The sequence below is a fragment of the Schistocerca piceifrons genome, chromosome 5, assembly GCF_021461385.2.
Source record: "Schistocerca piceifrons isolate TAMUIC-IGC-003096 chromosome 5, iqSchPice1.1, whole genome shotgun sequence".
NCBI lineage: Eukaryota > Metazoa > Arthropoda > Insecta > Orthoptera > Acrididae > Schistocerca > Schistocerca piceifrons.
The window spans coordinates 646923467-646941702 of record NC_060142.1 but is presented as its reverse complement, the minus strand read 5'-3'; the positions used below and the strand labels follow the sequence as shown (position 1 = coordinate 646941702).

The window sequence follows — 18236 nt, the reverse complement described above, 5'->3', positions numbered from 1 at the left end:
TTTGTGTTTTTTTATTTTTTTTATTTTTTTAATATTTTTTTTTTCTTAATTTATATCTAAAAATTCCTCTATGGAGTAGAAGGAGTTGTCATTCAGAAATTCTTTTAATTTCTTCTTAAATACTTGTTGGTTATCTGTCAGACTTTTGATACTATTTGGTAAGTGACCAAAGACTTTAGTGCCAGTATAATTCACCCCTTTCTGTGCCAAAGTTAGATTTAATCTTGAATAGTGAAGATCGTCCTTTCTCCTAGTATTGTAGTTATGCACACTGCTATTACTTTTGAATTGGGTTTGGTTGTTGATAACAAATTTCATAAGAGAGTATATATACTGAGAAGCTACTGTGAATATCCCTAGATCTTTAAATAAATGTCTGCAGGATGATCTTGGGTGGACTCCAGCTATTATTCTGATTACACGCTTCTGTGCAATAAATAGTTTATTCCTCAGTGATGAATTACCCCAAAATATGATGCCATATGAAAGCAATGAGTGAAAATAGGCGTAGTAAGCTAATTTACTAAGATGTTTATCACCAAAATTTGCAATGACCCTTATTGCATAGATAGTAGACAGTCGTTGTGGTTCTGAAAGGTAGTGTGAGAGAAAGAGAGGGACACAGTGGCAGTGGAAGACAGTTGACAGTGACAGATCTGTGGTTGCAAAAGATTGAAGGAGACAGTTCCCGTGAGAGAGGAATAAAGAGAAGGGGATGGTACAAGTGGGTGATAGCCAGCGACAATGGGTGATTGCGTCTGTGACAATGACAACGAGGAAGAGAGAAACGCCACAGTGTGAGGAGATAGTAGCAGTGGGATAGAATGGATGAAGCAATAGTAGTGCGAGAGAGTAAGAGCGAGGCAGTGACAGTGAGGTGAGACAGTATTGATAGGACAGAACGAAGGAGGTTCTGGCTGTGAGGCAGGAGACGGTGACAGTTGGAGAGACAAAAAGAGATAATGTTAATGCTGGGTGGAATGAATTCGAACGAGCAAGTGGGAGTGGATGGATATTAGCGACTTACAGTGATGGACTAAGGGATGTAAGCGAGTTACAGTTACAGAGCTGGTGGGAGTGAAAGGTGAATCGTATGTTAAAAGCGCGCGAACATGTTTGCATGCCACAATTGTTGGGGAAATTTTTTTAAGGTGCTGAGGAAGGTAGAATGAGGCAGATGGTACCTCACTTTTCAGTCAGAGACTTTTAAACAGGAGCGTACTTACAGTTGTTTGTTCTGCAATCGCATCATTTTTCCGCTCATTTTAAATGCGTCCCTAAAATTTCCTTGTCATTGGTTTCATGTACGTAGTAGGCCTACTACGAACACAGAACAAAACTGAAAGACGTCGAGAGAATTAACGTGCGTTATAACCAAGATTCACGTAGCTCTTAACGCAAGAGTAATCAACGATTTTGTACCTACCGGCCAGTTTTGTATCTCTTCAAGAGCAAACTTTTCTAACCGCCCACCGGTTACACTAACGGCCCACTGGTTTCACAGTGCTAGTTATTTATAAAGTACAGATGTAACATTACTTTCTCATATTTTTAAAGAGGAGTTATAGGAAGTTAAAGCACATAATAATAATTGCTTATAAACTATTTTAATTCAAAACTTTATGAAACCAAATGAACAAACCTTTTAAAATCCCTACAACCTACCGCACTCACTATGAAAGCTGGAGCGCCCTTTGGTGGGAGGTAGGGACCAGCTTGAGTGTGATGTGACAAAATAAAAGTGATGTTGTTATTCAATGTAAAAATTGGAATTTGAGATTTCGTTTACTGTTTTATCAATCACAATTGGCGTAAGAATCATGGATTGACCATTGTCATAAGCTATTGCATTATCAAATGTGAATAGTCTTTACTTGCAGTTTCGCGTGGCTTGAGGCAGTCACAGCTAGCGTGCTACTCACTAAGAGTTTGTATTATCAACATTCTAATTTCTTCATGATTGTATATACGATCATACCCGGTTGTGAAGTTATTGTTATTACAAAACAATTTCCTAAGTGACCAGAAGTTCTTAAGGGCGCAAAAATAACTGTAACATCACACAATAGGGGAATTTAATAATAAAGCTGATACAAGAAGACGATAAACCAGTTTTCTTTTTTAATGGACTGCTGATCTTGGTGCCTGTAATCTTAGCAAAATGCATAATTAAAATGAAAATAATACTGAGGAGATGATAGGAATGAGCACTGCTAAATGATCCATTATTTCCAGAACAAATATTTAATATTACTAAAACATATATCGTGCCTTTTGCTTATTAAACAATGACGGCAGATGAAACTTCCTGGCACATTAAAACTGTGTGCCGGACCGAGACTCGAACTCGGGACCTTTGCCTTTCGCGGGCAACTGCTCTACCAACTGAGCTACCCAAGCACGACTCACGCCCCGTCCTCACAGCTTTAATTCCGCTAGTACCTCGTCTCCTACCTTCCAAACTTCACAGAAGCTCTCCTACGAACCTTGCAGAACTAGCACTTCTGGAAGAATGTAGAGCACTTGCCAGCGAAAGGCAAAGGTCCCGAGTTCGAGTCTCGGTCCGGCACATAGTTTTAATCTGCCGGGAAGTTTCATATCAGCCCACACTCCGCTGTAGAGTGAAAAGTTCATTCTACAATGACGGTAGATTTTTATGCCCGTTTCATGTCCATTGAGCGCTCTTTTATATAGCCATTGTCCTCTTGAGTCGCCCGGGCCTCGTCACGATAAGTTATAACAGTTCTTCTCTTTACACTTCACTCAAACGTAGACGGAACACGTTTTTATACATTTCGTAAAAACTGGATCAGAACGCCACAAATCTGCATCCGTCTTACTTAGGAAAAACAGTACAAGTGTTCAGCGCTCAGGGCTTCATTTGTTCTCCAGCGAACAAAATAGTGAAGGGATCGCACATCGATACGTATTGCCCCCCCTAGACGACGAATTACATTATTTAGGAAATTCCACCGTCGCTATGCGACGCCTTATTATGCATCAATCATTCTTGATAAACAAGTATTCGCCTTCTGGCTGAAAGTGTTAACTATTTGCTGTTTTAATGAAGCCAAAAATAGCGACTATCACACTATCACTGTCTTAAGATAAATTTTCTACATCATCTCCTCGACATTAAATGTCATTACTGATACCATAATGCTTAAACAAATTAAAATGATGGGGAAACGATCCGAGTAGGAGGTACACCCATAGAGGGGAAGGAAAACGTCAAGTGCTTGCTTGAACTGAATGAAATATTCACAACTGGTAAGTAGGCTAACGATACCGTGGCTGGAATCAGACAAGTTGTAATTAACCATTGAAAGGTCCACAGGAAAGAATACACAAGAATTAGAAAAATAAAGGCAACAATGTCAGGATTCGTAATATGGAATACAAAATCTTGGCACCACATCAGGTACTGGAGTGTGGATGCGTTGACGCAAAGCAGTTAGTCTACACTGCCAGGCGTCGTTAACTTTGAGGCCCTGGTTCGGCCAGGCAGAAATCATCAGATAGTAAATTTTGCGACTTGTTTCTGAGAAGACTGTTCAGCGCAGAAGAAAAACAACCAACACACTGAAGTGTATACATGTTAAGATACCACATATAAAAATACCTACAATTGCACCCGCTATACCGTGTAAATATACACTGCTGCAAGAGAAAAATGAACATTAACATGGACTGTCTTTAGTGGCACCAGTGTATTGAGAATACTGATGTGTTGTAGTGCTGATATTTCTTTTTTTATGATCATCGCCGATCACATAGTGCTCAGGAGTCCTGCCTGTATGCCTGCTGTTTTGGCAGGGCAGTCAGTGACTGTGCTGAGTTCATTCTAGGGTATAGCCGTCGCTTAGCGCGAGTAGGTAAGTACTCCAGTTCAACAGCTTCAGCCATTTGAATGGGGTTGCTTGTAGGCCTGCAGGAAGTTGAAGCGACGTATCGACGGTGTGCTGCACACGTTGAACATACTGAATCGGTAGTGTGCCGCTGCTTTCAACACTGGTCTGTGGAACATCCTACACCTGTAGACCATGACCTGTACGTCCACATAGGAGAGACGAGCAGAAAGATAGACGTATTCTGCGAGGAGTGGTGGCAGATGGAAGATTATCCACGGACAAGAACCGGGTTCATTTTGCACCTGCCGTATCATTAGGGACCATCGGGAACGTTCCACATTCAGCAGGAATAAGATAACGTGTGCCCGTGGCCTGACACCATGATACCGCCAGCATGTCTACTCTGGTATTGTGAAAGAATCGACTGGAGAGTGGAAAGGCTCTCTGTTTGCTTCGGTGACGACAGTAGGTTCCATCTGTATCAGAGTGATGGACGTACACATGTGTGGCATAGACCTGGTGAGCTGCCTATTCTAGAGTGGATTCGCGCACGACGCACAAGTCCCATCCCGGAATACACGGTGTGTGGTCACATCAGTTGCAGCTCACGGTCAGAATTGGAGTTTCTGCAGACTAAAGCAATCAGTGCCGCTATATTTCAGTGGCAGTTATCAGCTTTCTGCTGCCATTTCTTCGACAGGAAGGTGATGTGCTTTTTGAACAGGGCAGTGCACGTCCAGGTACAGCTGCTGTGACCCATCGTGCTCTTCGTAGTGTACAACAACTGCCCTGGTCAGTTAGTTCACCAGACTGACACACATGGAACATAGTGAAGCAGAAATTCACTCGTTTTATAGTGCCTGCAAGAGTCGTTTCTGAATCCCAACAATAGACGCAAGCTGCTTGGGACAGTCCATTGCGTCGTGTCATTTGGAGCCTTTATGGTCATTTGCGTACTAGGGTATATGTCCCCGTTGCCACTAGGCCACTAGAGGGGTGTGCAGTCTGTACTGCTGCGAGCACCGTGCTGCTTTTTTTTTTTTTTTTTTTTTTTTTTTTTTTTTTTTTTTTTTTTTTTTGACAAGTGTGTTTTGTTTGGTTTGGATTTGTTTTTATGTAATCCTAGACTGATAAATTACCTGTCAGCTCAATTGTCACTCAAATGATTGTGTCCTTTAAACTGCTGTATTTTCATCCCAGAGATATATATATACTCACACGGTGTATATATATGTATACAGTTTGAGTCACCTAAATTACCACAACAAACACTGAGTATCAAATACCGCACACCGAAAGAGAGGAGAGGGGCTGGGTTTTTATTTTTATTTAGCTTATGGCATATAACACATCATATAGAAAAGACATAAAAATCATAAGACACAGAAATAAAGAGTAGTCACAGTGTGTAACATATAGTTGTAGATATAAAAGTGTTTAAAAATAGTGTATATAACAAACAAAAGTTCACAAACAAACATCCAAATTTGTGACATAGTTTACTGCACTTTCAGTCGCGGTCAGAAACTCATTGGGGTCTCCTGCAAAACGTCTCAGAGGTTAATACAAACCATTGAGAAATCCACGGAAGTATGATTTTCAACACGTCCTTCTGTTCTTTTTAAATGGGAACCTGTTATTATTTTTAGCACAACTGAAAATAGAAAAAAAACTTAATCAATGCCGTGTCTAACATTGTAAAATGTTAATTACGCCGGCCGTGGTGGTCTAGCGGTTCTAGGCGCGCTATCCGGAACCGTGCGACTGCTACGGTCGCAGGTTCGAATCCTGCCTCGGCCCATGGATGTGTGTGATGTCCTTATGTTAGTTAGGTTTAAGTAGTTCTCAGTTCTAGGGGACTGATGACCACAGTAGTTAAGTCCCATAGTGCTCAGAGCCATTTTTTTTGTTAATTACATTCAGAATAATTTCTAACGTGAAACTGACGCTTGAGTAACTATTTAGCAGTTCGAGCGTCTGTAGCTGAGACAACCGAATTAAAAGGGATACAAAAAGAACAGTGATGTAACGCAGGGACAGAAGAAACATGAACAGCACGTGACGTCCACATTTTAACATTTTTATGTCTTTTTCTTTGCGGAATAGTGCACGGCACTGATTTGTTACAAGAAAATGTAGATTAACATGAGAATCCAGTTAAACTTACAAATTTGTTTTTGTTTGCAATTACAGAATATAAAAGTGCGTCTCCTGACATTTCAGGCACACTACCGATTCAGTATGTTCAACGTGTGCAGCACACCGTCGATACGTCGCTTCAACTTCCTGCAGGCCTGAAACGGACGAGACCCGGGTTCATTTTGCACCTGCCGTATCATTAGGCACCATCGGGAACGTTCCACTTCCAGTACTGAAATCATGATACCGCCAGCATGCGATCCTTCACTATTTTGTTCGCTGGAGAACAAATGAAGCCCTGAGCGCTGAACACTTGTACTGTTTTTCCTAAATAAGACGGATGCATATTTGTGGCGTTCTGATCTAATTTTTATGAAATGTATAAAAACGTGTTCCGTCTAAGTTTGAGTGAAGTGTAAAGAGAAGAACTGTTATAACTCATCGTGACGACGCACGAGCGACTCAAGAGGACAATGGCTATATAAAAGAGCGCTCAATGGACATGAAACGGGCATAAAAATCTACCGTCATTCTAGAATGAAATTTTCACTCTGCAGCGGAGTGTGCGCTGATATGAAACTTCCCGGCAGATTAAAACTATGTGCCGGACCGAGACTCGAACTCGGGACCTTTTCCTTTCGCTGGCAAGTGCTCTACTTTCTTCCAGAGGGCTAGTTCTGCAAGGTTCGTAGGAGAGCTTCTGTGAAGTTTGGAAGGTAGGAGACGGGCCCATGGACCATGGACCTTGCCGTTGGTGGGGAGGCTTGCGTGCCTCAGCGATACAGATAGCTGTACCGTAGGTACAACCACAACGGAGGGGTATCTGTTGAGAGGCCAGACAAACGTATGGTTCCTGAAGTGGGGCAGCAGCCTTTTCAGTAGTTGCAAGGGCAACAGTCTGGATGATTTACTGATCTGGCCTTGTAACAACAACCAAAACGGCCTTGCTGTGCTGGTACTGCGAACGACTGAAAGCAAGGGGAAACTACGGACGTAATTTTTCCCGAGGGCATGCAGCTTTACTGTATGATTAAATGATGATGGCGTCCTCTTGGGTAAAATATTCCAGAGGTAAAATAGTCCCCCATTCGGATCTCCGGGCGGGGACTACTCAAGAGGATGTCGCTATCAGGAGAAAGAAAACTGGCGTTCTCCGGATCGGAGCGTGGAATGTCAGATCCCTTAATCGGGCAGGTAGGTTAGAAAATTTAAAAAGGGAAATGGATAGGTTAAAGTTAGATATAGTGGGAATTAGTGAAGTTCGGTGGCAAGAGGAACAAGACTTCTGGTCAGGTGACTACAGGGTTATAAACACAAAATCAAATAGGGGTAATGCAGGAGTAGGTTTAATAATGAATAGGAAAATAGGAATGCGGGTAAGCTACTACAAACAGCATAGTGAACGCATTATTGTGGCCAAGATAGATACGAAGCCCACACCTACTACAGTAGTACAATTTTACGTGCCAACTAGCTCTGCAGATGACGAAGAAATTGAAGAAATGTATCATGAAATAAAAGAAATTATACAGATAGTGAAGGGAGATGAAAATCTAATAGTCATGGGTGACTGGAATTCGAGTGTAGGAAAAGGGAGAGAAGGAAACGTAGTAGGTGGATATGGATTGGGGCTAAGAAATGAAAGAGGAATGGGGGAAAGAAATACAGTAGAAGAAGAATGGGTAGCTTTAAGAGATGAAGTAGTGAAGGTAGCAGAGGATCAAGTAGGTAAAAAGATGAGAGCTAGTAAGAAATCCTTGGGTAACAGAAGAAATATTGAATTTAATTCATGAAAGGCGAAAATATAAAAATGCAATAAATGAAGCAGGCAAAAAGGAATTCAAACGTCTCAAAAATGAGATCGACAGGAAGTGCAAAATGGCTAAGCAGGGATGGCTAGAGGACAAATGTAAGGGTGTAGAGGCTTATCTCACTAGGGGTAAGATAGATACTGCCTACAGGAAAATTAAAGAAAACTTTGGAGACAAGAGAACCACTCGTATGAACATCAAGAGCACAGATGGAAACCCAGTTCTAAGCAAGGAAGGGACGGCAGAAAGGTGGAAGGAGTATATAGAGGATCTATACAAGGGCGATGTACTTGAGGACAATATTATGGAAATGGAAGAGGGTGTAGATGAAGATGAAATGGGACATACGATCCTGCGTGGAGAGTTTGACAGAGCACTGAAAGACCTGAGTCGAAACAAGGCCCCCGGAGTAGACAACATTCCATTGGAACTACTGACGGCCTTGAGAGAGTCAGTCCTGACAAAACTCTACCATCTGGTGAGCAAGACGTATGAAACAGACGAAATACCCTCAGACTTCAAGAAGAATACAATAATTCCAATCCCAAAGAAAGCAGGTGTTGACAGATGTGAAAATTACCGAACAATCAGTTTAATAAGCCACAGCTGCAAAATACTAACACGAATTCTTTACAGACGAATGGAAAAACTAGTAGAAGCCGACCTCGGGGAAGATCAGTTTGGATTTCGTAGAAATACTGGAACACATGAGGCAATACTGACCTTACGACTTATCTTAGAAGAAACATTAAGGAAAGGCAAACCTACGTTTCTAGCATTTGTAGACTTAGAGAAAGCTTTTGACAATGTTGACTGGAATACTCTCTTTCAAATTCTAAAGGTGGCAGGGGTAAAATACAGGGAGCGAAAGGCTATTTACAATTTGTACAGAAACCAGATAGCAGTTATAAGAGTCGAGGGGCATGAAAGGGAAGCAGTGGTTGGGAAGGGAGTAAGACAGGGTTGTAGCCTCTCCCCGATGTTATTCAATCTGTATATTGAGCAAGCAGTAAAGGAAACAAAAGAAAAATTCGGAGTAGGTATTGAAATCCGTGGAGAAGAAATAAAAACTTTGAGGTTCGCCGATGACATTGTAATTCTGTCAGAGACAGCAAAGGACTTGGAAGAGCAGTTGAATGGAATGGACAGTGTCTTGAGAGGAGTACATAAAATGAACATCAACAAAAGCAAAACGAGGATAATGGAGTGTAATAGAATTAAGTCGTGTGATGCTGAGGGAATTAGATTAGGAAATGAGACACTTAAAGTAGTAAAGGAGTTTTGCTATTTGGGGAGCAATATAACTGATGATGATCGAAGTATAGAGGATATAAAACGTAGACTGGCAATGGCAAGGAAAGTCTTTCTGAAGAGGAGAACTTTGTTTACATCGAGTATAGATTTAAGTGTCAGGAAGTCTTTTCTGAAAGTATTTGTATGGAGTGTAGCCATGTATGGAAGTGAAACATGCACGATAAATAGTTTGGACAAGAAGAGAATAGATGCTTTCGAAATGTGGTGCTACAGAAGAATTCTGAAGATTAGATGGGTAGATCACATAACTAATGAGGAAGTATTGAATAGGATTGGTGAGAAGAGAAGTTTGTGGCACAACTTGACTAGAAGAAGGGATCGGTTGGTAGGACATGTTCTGAGGCATCAAGGGATCACCAATTGGAGGGCAGCGTGGAGGGTAAAAATCGTAGAGGGAGGCCAAGAGATGAATACACTAAGCAGATTCAGAAGGATGTAGGTTGCAGTAGGTACTGGGAGATGAAGAACCTAGCACAGGATAGAGTAGCATGGAAAGCTGCATCAAACAAGTCTCTGGACTGAAGACAACAACAACAACAAACAAATGTTCAAACTGGTGCCCATCATTTGCTGCACACATTTGCAATCTACCGCGTAATGAAAGTCTTACACGACGCCGTACAGCTGGTGTAATGTTGCCACAGGGTGCCTCACTACGATGTTTCATATTCTCTGGGAATATAGATAGATTACGGTACACTTTCTCCTTTAACGTACCCCATGGAAAGAAGCGTGAAGGTGTAAGATCACGAGAATGAGCTGGCCAATTTATGCGTCCGCCACGTCCTATGAAACGCCCATCGAATATTTTGTCAAGGGTCACCCTAGTATTCATTGCAGAATGTGCAGGAGCACCATCATGTTGATGGTCTACGCGTTTCCTGCTGGACATTTTCTAGCAATGTTGGCAGATCATTTTGTAGAAACTCGATGTACTCTGCTGTATTTTGGGTGCCTTCAATGAAGTGAGGACCAATGAGATGGTCGCCAATTACTTCGCACACTTCATTTACATTCCACGGCCTTTGTCGCTCTACCTGTCGAAGCCAGCGAGGATTGTCCACGGACCAGTAAAACACGTTTCGTAAATTCACTGCACCGTGGTTTGTGAAACCTGCTTCATCGGTAAACAAGTAGAACAGCAACGCATTCTCTGTTAATGCCCACTGACAGAAATTCAAACGATTATTAAATTCATCTCTATGTAATTGCTGATGCAGCGACACATGATACAGGTGAAATTTGTGACGATGAAATATGCGCATTACACTACTCTGCCTCATTGCACTGCCTCTAGTGATGTCACGTGAACTGATGTGTGAGTCCACGACAACAGCAGTTAATACACCAACTGCACTTGCTTCTCCTATACAGGATTTTTTGCTACCGTACCTGTTGCATAGAATTGTTTGTAGATGTTTTCAAATGCGCGGCGCGTTGGATGATCTCTGTCCGGGCACCTTACTGCATACAACCTGCAGGCTGCAGCTGCATTTTGTCTACACTCGCCATAGGTGAGTATCGTCTCTGCCTTTTCAGAGTTAGAATAAACCATTTTCACAGTTATTACAACAATGTACACACCGTTGTACTTGCGACCTTCTCACGTTCCTACTGTGCGTACTTTTGTTCTTACTTTTGTACAGTACACTATCACAGACGTCCGGTATCACAGTGTACTGCAGTTATTCTGAGTACAAGGACTAATTCAGCAACTGCTACATGCCGACACTCAGACAGCCAAACTGGTAAACATTGTAGTCTTCGTAAACATACCCAATAGATCTTGGTTGTCACAAACGCGACTGTACGTCTGAGGTTTCAAGCGTCAACTTACGTTACAAATTACTTCGCACGAACTTAAAATATTACAATGTAACAAACTCCATTGATTAAGTATTTGATTCTACTTTGAGTTGTGCTAAAAATAATAAGTGATTTCCGTAAAAAACATGTAAGTATGTGTTTAAAATCATACTTCTGTGCATTTACCAGTGGTTTGTATTAAACAATTCCACCAGTTCCTCTCCTCACTTTCGGACTTCAGAACTATTTATTCCGTGTTTGTTGTGGTTTAGGAGGTGTTTCCATCGGTAATGTTGGGTGACTATCACTGTATCTATACATCCAGCATTTTTATATTCTTGTCCCAGTGAAAGGAGTTGGGGGGGTGGGGGGGGTCATAACAAGCAACTTAGCAGCTTTCATATATCAATACAAGGTAGACATACAACTCGCCATCTGCGTCGACATGGTAGCCAGTATTCCAGGTGGAGTAACAGCACGAAGTTTCCTCCCGCATTTGCAGGGATCCAAGATAGTTCCTTTCGGCAGTGCAAATTCCTGTTTCATACAGTGTCTTAGAAGGGATGACTCCTTTGCTCACTGCAGACCTGGTTTTCCCTGAGTCATTGTGCCATCAAACAGAGATACTCATCTGATTGGTACTGTGCAGAGCGGATGGGAAATGGGCTGCTTCTCCTGGGAGGGATGGGAAGCCATGAAGTGTGCATGTGGGGTGGCGGGTGAAAATTTTATCGCTGCTCAGTGGTTATACGTTCAGCGGTATCTGAGTCGTCGAGTGCCAGATCCAGGCCTACGTCAGAACCTTATGCATTCATTTTGTGGTAAAGGTACGAACGCGGACGTCAGCGAACAGTGAACACACCCTAGTCTGAAGAGGAGATGGTAGCTAAGTGGTGTCAAACACGCCCTCAGCAACCTCACCGACTCGAGAAATGAGTACAACCCATTCCACAGTCTGCGGTGCGTTCAATGAAGGTGATTTGTACCATTACTGTCTTCAGAAAGTTTAAGCCCATAACCCAGCATATTTTCTGCATCGCACTGACATCTCGCAGAGATTTTTGCAGAAGTGTCCATTCAATCTGAAATCCCAAACTCAGTACTTTTTACAGATCACGCATGCTTTACAAAGAAAGCTACATTTAACAGCCATAATCAACATATAAAGGCAGAGGAAAATCAGCTAGTCCATTTGTTCATGGTTATCGGGAGTGCTTCGCCACCAACACCTGTGCTGGGTTGGCTGGCAGACGGTAATACGGCTGATCCATACATGCTCCCCCCAACGACTGAACGCAAACACAAACATAAACTCCTTAAGGTAAACACTGCCACAGTTATTCAGACATGTCCCACTTAACGTACGAGAGTGCGTGTGGCACCAACATGATGGTGCATCAGCCCGCTTTGCTCATGCGGTGCAAAATCATTTGGATGAGGTGTTTACCGTGGGACGGTGGCATGGTCTGCAGGACCCTGGTGTTTTAGTTTGACGACACTTAAAATTTGTTGTTAATGAAACATTTTTCGAGAAGGACGAAGACCTGACAACGAGAGTTGCGACAGCTACTGATGCAATCCCCAGTTGGTCAGGGGAGTCTAAAAGAAGTGCAACAATCACCCAAGTGTTGAAACGTGCGCATTCAAACAGAGCTGCTTAATTTCGAGCAGTTTTTGTATCCGTTTGCAAATAAAGGTCAGAAAACGCCAACTACAATTCTCTTTTGCCTTGATGTCACAAAGAAACTGAAAACGTTGGCTTGCAGACATGCTACGATATCGACTCCTATCGGGGGTTGTAATCCTACCTTTCCGGTAGCGTGTGACGCAGTTAAATAACGCCTAGCGCCCAATTCTAAGGGATGCGGTCGTGGGTTACTACGTGAAAGTTGCTTGTTGCGAACTAGTCTACCAGCTCTCTCATTCTTACGTTCATTTTAGAAACAACTTGTGCATATAAGGATGGAAATTAATAAACTGACAAACTGCTGTTCGGAAATGGAGGAAAAATGGTCCTATGCACATGTGTCCGGAAATGCTTCGTTACCACGGTGGATGGCACTAACGAATTATAGTTCCTCTGAACATGTGTAGTTTGTTCTTTGCGTGGTGCATGTTGTGTGACTGACTGCAAGCAGTAGAACAGTCCGATATTCATGTCGCGAACGCCAAGCAGATCGAAACAATCGAGTGGCGACACGGCTATGCCAAAACAAGTACCCTCACAGACATCGACCACATCACACAACATTTCAAGGCCTTCTTGGGCGTTTCCATGATCATGGGTCTTTTCAGACAGACTAACGTGCAAGGAGGCGGCGGAATGTTCGTATACCAGTTTTGGAGTACCTGGTTCTTCAGGATATTGAGACGAGCCTGGGTACAAGCTCCAGGCAAGTGGCCCGCCAAGTTGGTGTGAGCGAAAGAACAATTACGTGGATCGCGCATGACAATCGTTACTATCCCTATCACGTGGAATCCCACGGGGGCGACTATCAACATCTGTTGTGACTTGGATGCGATACAGCTATGTACTGTGTCCAGGAACGATCTGTCGCCTTTGCACGCACACTGTTCATTTCCGGACACATCTTCATAGGAAATTTTTTCCTTCATTTCCAGTCAGTTTATCGCTTTTGTTGTAAGGATATGGAACTATCACAAATAAGTTACAGAAGAAAGCGATTTTGGTTCCCCTGGAGGTTATACGGCCCCGCAGCACGCACGCGACCTGCCGGACGGCCGGTGTTGACGGCGGAGCAGCGCGCCGGCACAGCGACCCGGGCCGTGCCGAGCCACAGGTGCTGAATGATTGAGGCCCGGCCGCACTAATGCCCGCCTGCCGTGCTGCGCGCCATTACCGTCCAGTCGTCGTTGAGGTTCGCTTAGGGGCGGTCTGTATTATTGCTGAGCACAGCCGGCAGGACTTGACCCTCTTCATTGTCGGCTGTCGCCTTCGATACATATTCAATCTGGAACTGCCGACATTTTTCTCACGTCAGCTGATAAATTCTTACACTCCACGGACATGCGTCTTTTTTACCGGTATTAAGGCATTGTTGAGTGGAAGCCCATCTATTTTATGTCCCTTAAGTAAACCTGAAAGCTTCTACTTTTAAAGAGCAGTTGGAATTTATATATGGTATATAGAATTCTATCTTCTGATGGTGGCACTCATACGCTCAGTCTACATTATACCGTAAAATGTTTTATTAAAAACATCGTTCGTGGCTAACCATTTCTACCGTAAAATAATGCGGCCCGTTTCATATCTGATGTAGTGGTAAACTTTTGACAGTGTTCCACTACCAGCGTGTACTTCAACTGTGCTCTGCCTTATAACACAAAATATTTCCCCGGACTCTATCGAGTCGCTGACCTTCCCAAAGGTTTGTTCTTTAATGTAATTTACTAACAAAGTTATGCAGTCCACAATTTTAAGTATTCAGGTTTTCCCTCCTTGATCTTAATTTTTCATTCGTAGAACTCATTTTGTTCATCACATTAAGAAATCTTGCATTAGGTTGGTAAATGATGAGGGATGCTCGTTATAAATTGGAGGACTGTGTGTGTTTGTGTGTCTTGTGTGCTGATGTACCATACTCTGTGTGTCGTCAAAGAAAAGGGACCGGATTGTGAACTAAGTATCTACTCTAGAATATATCAAATACATAATAACTCCCAAATAACTCAGTTTCTGAAGAGTTTACAAGGAAATTCTATTCTTGTACAAGTCCATTTTTGCTGTTTATAATCACTTCCACGTAACTCAGTTGCAGAAGGGTTTACAAAGAATTTCTACTGTTCTACAAGTCCATTTTTGCTGTTTTTGTTGCTCGTAATTTAATTTGATTGCAACTGTGAACTGTGTAAAGCTCCAACCCTATTTAAGTATAAAAGAGATTTAGCTGCACAAGGGATGCAGCTTCGTTAGTGAGAATGCGATATCAGTGTTGATGAATGTCCTTCCAGACTATGAATACATTACATTTCTGATAAGGCTTAAGACGTTACACAGTGGAAACAAATTTGTATAGCTATGACTATTATGGGATTTAAGCCATGGAAGTCGAAAGAAAACGACCATAAAAGCACCAACGAAAAGCACTTCACCGGGCAATTACTGCCTAAATACAGGAATGACTGTTTGAATTCGATGAAAAATCACTAACCACGGTGAATTGAAAACGAATTATTTGTTTTTATGATCTTCACTCCGAAGACCGGTTTTGTGTAGCTTTCTATGCGACCTTATCTTTTGCAAGCCTCTTCGGTTCCGAATAACTACTGCAACTTATATCCTTCTGAATCTGTTTACTTTATTCATCTCTTTGTTTACCTCTACGATTTTTACTCCCAGACGCCTCAGACTGGCTATTACATGCATGTTTTACGTATACAAGTACAGTAACTTTGAAACTCTCGATTTTGGCAACGTATAATGATACCGAAAAAAGTTTCAAGGTCGCCCGAGAACATCTTAACAACATACGGCACAAATTTTTATGGCATGTCATTAATAGAAATAATGGAAATGGACATCATCACAATTGGTACGTTAGATAACCAAAGATCATGGTTTCTCGGGTGTATATTGGTAATGAATAAAGATTTACGGAAACTGGAAATTGGCATTTCTAAATAAATGACAAAATAGTGTGCAGCTAAAATTTGAGCCACTCTCAACTGTCAGTTATTTAGATAATTGCGGCCTCCGTGCAGAAATAGCTGAAAATCGATTTTGTGATTTCTGCATAAGTAACGTAAATTTGGACATCTGAATCTTTGTAATGGATAATGATAGAGAAATATTTTTCGAAGTTTGATGAGGAAATCATCTTAAGAACATATGGTAAAAACGGCAACGATTTGCCGTGAACAGAAATTAAACATGTGGATATGTTCACAACTGGTACTTTTGGTACCCAAAAATCATGGGTTTTCGGAGGTTTCTTGGGACGCGCTCAGGAACAAATAACGCTTTTATAAACTGCCTAAATGCCGCCCTACGCCACACCTAGTGCAAGAGAATCAACCGATTTCCTCAGTTTGCCTGGGCTGGAGGAGTGTGTAATATATAAATGTTGACACTGTACTGTAAGGTAGCTTCTGTATCCCGTCCTCGGATATATATATAAAAGGCTATCCAAAACACTCGATCCCTTATCCCTGTGATCAGTAGACCACGTAATATGATCACCCGAAAAATCAAATTTTTTCTCGGAGCTTTTTGTACCGTATTGGTACCGTGCACTGTCGTGCACAGATCGAAATGAATACCATCCTTCCACTCACGCATGTGTATGTGTGTGTCTTACTTTTCCATTTATCATTTAGTATTATGGATAGTCCTACTGAGGCTCTGTCTTCTTCCTGGGCGCTACTTTATATGATAGATTATTCTCTTGCAACATTTATGTTAAGTGGTGCAATGCTACAGAAGACCTTCAGTCTGGAGAGAAAGGTAACGTAGCGTTTTGACGACGTAAAGGTGCCAGCGAGGCAGTTTTTTTCACATGTTATGGAGTCACCCACTTGAGAATAACATCCTTCCTAGCCGAGACATAGATCAGCACAAAAACAAATGCAGGCCCCTAATTGGACGCACAGTTGGACGCCAGTAGCGCCAATGTCACAGCTTGGGGACTCTCGCAACGTTGGCGGCAGCAAACACGGCATATCGGTCACGGATCGCACTAAATGTTGCGTAGTGTCTTAGTTATTGTCAACTAAAGTCAATATCATGGACAACAGGAAGCAGAACCGGTAGCGAGAGTTTTGACAATCGTAATTGACAAATATGACGCGAATGTGATGATCTAGAATCACTGCGCATTATCCTGCGTGCTATGTGACATAAGTTATTGTAAATTGTTTTGACACATTGCTACAGCACTACTTGCAGAAAGTAATTAAAGCTGGAAGCGCTAAAATTTACATGAAATGCTCAGTACTGATGTCACTTCATCCGTGACTCATTATGTTCTCATAACATTACTCTGACATCTCAACTAGTCCGCTACGTGCTGCTAGCAACTGCTGCGAAAGGGACTTCGTTTGTAGGGGATGGCACGAGTAGGTGTGAGGACTCTGTAGATACTCTTGGCGAGGTGCGACGGATGTGTACATGTACGAACACAGTTCTCACGTGTGTGGTCGAATTATCACAACTAGACGCCAGGGCATGTACTTACCAACGTAAGGGGAGTTCAGTATTCTTAACACCGTAGATCCTTTTCGTTTCTTTTTTATCTCTGCAATTAAAGCAATATCAATCTATATTTCGTCCACTATTATTAGTATACCTTCAGTTTTATTCATTATACTTCTGACATTCCACACCATAATTGTAAGGCGATATTTTATACGGAACGTCTTGACCCTCTTCTGTTTCCAATTGTCTTTGTTGTTGGTTGCCCCGTTATCCGAGGCTTTATTGAGAGGTCTGCCAGCAGAAGAAATGGCGCCCAGCAGCGCTACGAACACTGACCGGGATGAACCATCTGGTGCTTCTACCACCTCTATGCCTTCGGGCTGACGAATTTCTGTCATAGTTAGGTCCGTTAGCCATTAAAGATTCCTCTTCTTCCCAAGGCTACGATTAAGGTGCCCCCCCCCCCCCCCGCCTCCGCCAGTTCCCTCCCCTCCCCACCACATTGTCAAGACCGTTTTCTCTGATGTTCTTGTCGTCGAGGTCTTCACTAGAACTCCATCAGCCCTCCGTCATTTTTCAAGTTTCCTCTACGACCTTCCCGACCATCGTAGCAACCTAGTGGCATATCAAGTCCCACCCAACTGTAGTTTGCGCCGTTCCACTTCTCCGACGACTGGAAGACTTACACAATTACACTTCAGTTAATAATGATCTTCTGGTACGTAACCTGATCATCAGGTATTTAATAGGTTTCTTCTCGAAGGTGCTAAGACTTTTACTTTCATACACTGTGCTTCGATCTCACTGGCGCTGCATACCTTCACCCCATTCCAACACCACAGCGGCGTGAAGCACGTAAGTCGTAACTGCCGTCTGCTTCACATCTCCTGAGCAGCAAGCTACGTAAATTTAAGTATTAACTGTGTTTTTCTTACTTGTCACTTCTTTTTCCGTGTGTTTTTGCTTTTAGGAAGCTTTAATTTTCGAGTACAAGTAATAGTGTTCCGTAGATTTCGTGTTTGTTTTGAATACAGTCCAGACACAGTTAGTGTTTATTTTCATTGTTTACAACAAGGAGAGTCTAGTAACCACAATTTAGTCGGCTATCAGCCGTCTTTAGTGAATTAGCAGTCTAGTTAAAAGTTGATTACTTAACTCTGT

General features: G+C 42.3%; 1 protein-coding gene and 1 non-coding gene across 2 annotated transcripts in view; one reads left to right on the top strand and one right to left on the bottom strand.

Annotated features, from left to right (window-relative positions):
* Positions 1-18236, top strand: part of LOC124799176 (lachesin-like) — a 930642-nt gene that overhangs the window by 34784 nt on the left and 877622 nt on the right. The window lies entirely within an intron of this gene.
* Trnas-cga lies at positions 2327-2401 on the bottom strand. Its single transcript has one exon. It is a non-coding gene; the product is annotated as a tRNA-Ser (tRNA).